This window comes from Phaethon lepturus, unplaced genomic scaffold (assembly GCF_000687285.1).
Source record: "Phaethon lepturus isolate BGI_N335 unplaced genomic scaffold, ASM68728v1 scaffold20080, whole genome shotgun sequence".
NCBI lineage: Eukaryota > Metazoa > Chordata > Aves > Phaethontiformes > Phaethontidae > Phaethon > Phaethon lepturus.
The window spans coordinates 1-4,991 of record NW_010510031.1 but is presented as its reverse complement, the minus strand read 5'-3'; the positions used below and the strand labels follow the sequence as shown (position 1 = coordinate 4,991).

At 35.5% G+C, this 4,991-nt stretch overlaps 1 long non-coding RNA gene across 1 annotated transcript; it reads right to left on the bottom strand.

Annotated features, from left to right (window-relative positions):
* Positions 1 to 952: 952 nt before the first annotated feature.
* On the bottom strand, positions 953 to 3,863 carry LOC104627301. Its single transcript, XR_738098.1, has 3 exons — positions 3,745 to 3,863; positions 2,556 to 2,657; positions 953 to 1,079 (listed from the first exon to the last, which is right to left on the bottom strand). It is a non-coding gene; the product is annotated as an uncharacterized LOC104627301 (long non-coding RNA).
* Positions 3,864 to 4,991: the final 1,128 nt, after the last annotated feature.

Here is a 4,991-nt window from a genome sequence, read left to right as displayed (position 1 = left end):
TGACTTAAGATAATTCCCACAATTTATACAAACTCTGATAATACTGTAACTGCCATTTTAACACAAACGAACTGCTATTTGTACCAAGGCCACAAGCTCCAGAATAGCGTGCAGAGTAACCTCCCACGTTTTCAATTTGAACATATATGCACAATTAATGTAAGCAGCCTAAGACAGGCAACACACACAATATGTGTATTAAGATATGCTTCATTATGGTGATTTTTGCCATGGAGTTTAAATAGAAGTGTAATGAGTGCAATGTTTCACATTTAAGTTATAAAGCAAGAAGGTATTATTGTAATAATCAGTTACAACTTCCATTACAGTCTGGAGAAGCCCTATAATCTAATGCCCATCGCAACCTCAAAAGTATTTTTTCCAACCTCTTGATCTTCAAATCACCAATTTCCTACAAGCACTGCCAATTTCTCCATAGTTCATTTTAGCTCAGACAGCCATCTCACTCTCATTATTTACCATACATACCACACTTTTTGCATGACTTTGTCCAGTTTGCCTATTACACTGAGAAGTCCATTAACAAAGTTGTATTTCACCACAGAACCACGCCTTTAGTAATACTTGTGAAAGTTCAGCAAACCTTTTCTAGTTCGGCAATATGCTTGAACTGAGTGTAGTCAGCAAGAAACGAACAGAATACTGCAGGAGTAGTGACATCATTGGAAAATAGGATGCAGTTCTGCCTCTCCTGCCTGAGATCTCTTTTATATAGAGAAGGATAACACTAGTCTTCTGATTTTGTTTCATAGTGGAAATCCCCTCTTTAATGAGAATTCAGTAGAAGCCCATACTCCTTTTAGCAGTTGTCATCTCCTACCTGTATGACCTACAATACTTTTTCTTCTAGGTGTATAATTGTACACGTTACATTATTCAAATGAGAATAACCTTAGTGGGGAGAATAAAAAAAGTTTTAACTTCTCTCCTACCTTCAAAAGCTGCTTGCCGATTGTTGGACTCATTTTTTCATCCACCATAAGGATGACTATTCCTCTGTCATCCATACCTCGGCGTCCTGCACGACCTGACATTTGAATGTATTCACCTGAGGATATCTAGGATAAAATGAAAAAAAGAAAAAAAAATTAACAAACATTAGAAAAATAGCAAGAACATATAAAGTGCTATTTGAAGTTATACAGTAAATGACCACGATGTAAAAAAAATCAGCAGAGTTATCTAAGGCCTGAAGTTTTCACAGATTGAATTTATTACTCATAATGATCACTAAGCTACTAAGATATAAATCCATGACTATGAAATAATGTATGTCAGCAGCATAAGTTAACTAATGCTCACATAGCTATAGTGATTTCCATAGCATGGTGCATAATTTTAATAAGCACAAAAAATATTTTACTAATGTCTTATGTGATGGAAGGTTGCTGGGCATGGTGGGGATTATTAAAACGTATCTTCAACATACTGATAATGCATCTTCAAATAATGTATCATTTCATTCAAATGATTCAAATGTAACATTAAAATACTGATACCTAGCAAGACCAGTATTTCTATGCCTACTAACTGTGAAATTGAAGAGGTTATAAAGGACTGGGAGATGGACAGAAAGCCAACTATAACTCATTCCCTACGCCTCACTAAGTTCTAAATCAGCTTTTTTTTGTCATCTGTGGAACTTGCATTCCCAACAACTTCCTGAGTTTCACTTTAAGTCAGATCTCAAAAGCTACTTAAGGAAACTGTGCAAAATAATTTTAAAAGCAGGAGTTCCACAATTCCGACACCTCAAAGGTAGCTAATTCTCACATATATTTTAAGAACATACAATAACTAAATTTCAATCATGAAACTGAACATCCCAAAATAAGATTGAAAAGACGTTTTCTTCATAATGCATGTGTCAAGTCACTTGTACTGTTTACCGCAATTTTCCCGTCCCTGAAAGATGAACCCTGACACCTGCTTATAAGGTTTTGCTCTGATGACTTGTACACCCTTATTATTATTTACATGTGAATCACATACCTGGTTTTAATGTTTAAAAGCTTTAAATTATTTGTTTTCCAGCTGTTTAAGAACCTGTCTCTCGCTGCTCACATTTGTGTGTCTCTGTGGGCTATCCAAAATATTTGGCTATAACAGAACAATCAATACTCTCCTAAGGCAACAGATCTCTCTTGCACCTGTCAAAACCTAAATTTAATGATCATTATGACATGATACTGAGCCCACTTTTTCTCCACATTCTTCTGACAAGAAGAAAATATTCGGGTCTCACAGTTTTGGACACGTTGCATAGAAGTCTTAGTCTAATCCAATGTCCACTGCTAACCTGTGTTTGACACCCTTTTGCTGTATCTATTAAAATATATAATCTCAATAATTTGAGGAATCTTGTCTTCAGGAATTTGTACACTAATTATAAATGGATTAGTGAACAAAGAACAATTTTTGAAAGAAAAAATATTTTCTACTATATTGAAGTGGGTACATGAAGAGTAAATTTAATTCTAATAACGTTTAAATAATGCAATTCAGTTATTCTATAGAACTTGTTCTTCACTTACCCATCGAAAGTCTTTTCCATCAAATTTGCTGGCACTTGTAAATAGGACAGTCCTGGCTGGCATATTAATCCCCATAGCAAAAGTCTCTGTTGCAAATAAGGCCTAAATAAACAGTTTAAAGTTAAGCAAGCAAAAACAAAGGCTCTTAAGCAAACATGCAAGCAGTCAGAGATTGCTACATAAAACCTCTCCAGATTTTACTACTTATGTACAATCAACACAAGAACATAGACGGATTCAATATTTAAAAACTGGACCAAAAACATTCTTTCCCCCTTCCCTTATTTCCTCTGGGAAAACATGAAAGCTAGCTAGATGGGACCATGTAAAAGAGTCCAAAAGAAAACACAAGGATGTGCAAATTATATTAAAGAAAAACAGTATTTAATTTCCACATTCCAAGTTCGCAAGAAGAAAACAGCAGTTAGCTACCAAAAAAACCCCAATAACTTTCATTTAAGGTTAGATTTTTCTGAATGTATGTCTCTTAGGGCGACCAACAAACAGCTTGGTAAATATCTACAGTCATTTATAGGAGTCAAATATATCACAAAACAGTGAAGAAGATGTTAAAGTTGGGCATTGTAAGTTTAAATATTTTAGAATAAAATCTGGAACACTTAAGAAAAACTACAGCTGTAATTGTGCACTAACATCAGGTATCTAAGGCAAAGTATTAAATACTACACATTTTCCCTTAGAGAGAGGACCCCCCCCCCCAAACTTCAAGAACTGCTTTTTTTTCAGATAAAGATGGGGGCATTTATGCAAATATTAGCATTTCTCAAGGGAAGGGAACTACACCAATTAACTTGTGCCACTGGAACAGGTACAGGCTACCAGAAGTGCTGTGTGCACTTGTAGACGCCAGTATGTAGATCCACAGAATGGAGCCTTTCCCTTCATATGTCTGTAGATCTTTTTAAAATTGCATACTTAAGGGTCCACACAATGTTCAAAAAAAGTTTTTGGCAAGTACTAAGCCTTACACTTCCTGCATAGAATCACATTCAAAACACAAAGCATTTTTCTGTTTGGCATGTGCAATGAGTCCTTCACCTTTTTCAGTCAAGGTGCAGATCTCCACTATAATACTAGTGTACATTCTGAGTTAAGACATACTTCTTGGTTTTTTAGGATTACTGACTGACAACAGAGAAAAACCTAAACAGTGACATGAAATATATACCTTTATTAGGCCCTCTGAGAAAAGAATTTCTATAGTTTCTTTTAAGATAGGAAGCAGACCACCATGATGGATACCAATTCCTCGCTTCAGAAGAGGAAGTACATGCTCAACCTAGGAAGAAACATATGAAGACCAGTAACCAAATTTTAATGTTTGTCACTAAAAAATAAAACCTGTATGGAAAACCTCAACAATTCCCTTAGTGTTCATGTAATTCACTATTTCCTGATCTTAAATACAAAAAATATCCCTTCAATATTACTTTCCAGTTAGAACTTGCAACGATATGGAGGGTAAAGTCAGAGGCCAATCTTTTCAGTAAACTAGTCTTAAATTGGGTTAGGCCTACTTTGTAGCCATGCCCTAATTTACACATGCAGTTAGTATATAAAATTTGCCTCCATTAAAAAAAAACTTCATTTAAAATGATTTTTTGAAATAATGATCCTGATGTGCATGAGGTATTTTGTTTTGATTTTAGTTACAGTGATTTCACTTATTGATAGGTGCTATAAAACAGTGAAGTCAGCACCTGTGAGAGCCATGCAAGGAAATTCATGCTGTAAATGACTGAATTAATCTCTTAAGTTCTGAAAACATTATACTTCAAACAAATACCTACATAAACTTAGCTTTGTGTGTTTTTTTCTTTGAAAACAAAGATATTCATTAAAAATCTATTAACACTTGGTTACCACCCCAAACCTAATTCTGAGAATAAGCTTTTGACATATCTTTGTCCACAGAAGACCAAAACAGATTACTTCGATACAATGCCACTGTTACAAGCTTACAAAAAAATGCCACCACATAACACCTCATATATTGGATTCCTGTTTTCTATTTTTCTCAAGTTCACAAACAAAACAGGTATGTGGAATCTGAGGCAAGTAGGCATGGTCAAAAATTAAATGGTTGTTTTTTTCAAGGAGAAATTGCCATGCTTACAATAAAAATCCCTACATTAAGAAATGACAGACACAAATAAATAAAGGAAAGAGGGGGTGTAATGGGTTTGCATGGCAAGGTTTTGGTAGCGGGGGGGTTGCAGGCGTGGCTTCTGTGAGAAGCTGCCAGAATCTTCCCTTGTGTCAAAAAGAGCCAATGCCAGCTGGCTGCAAGATGGACCCACCGCTGGCCAAGGCTGAGCCCATCACTGATGACGGTAGCACATCTGGGGGAAAAGATTTAAAAAGAAGTAAAATAATTTATGCAATTGCAGGCAGAGAGAGGAGTGAGAATATGTG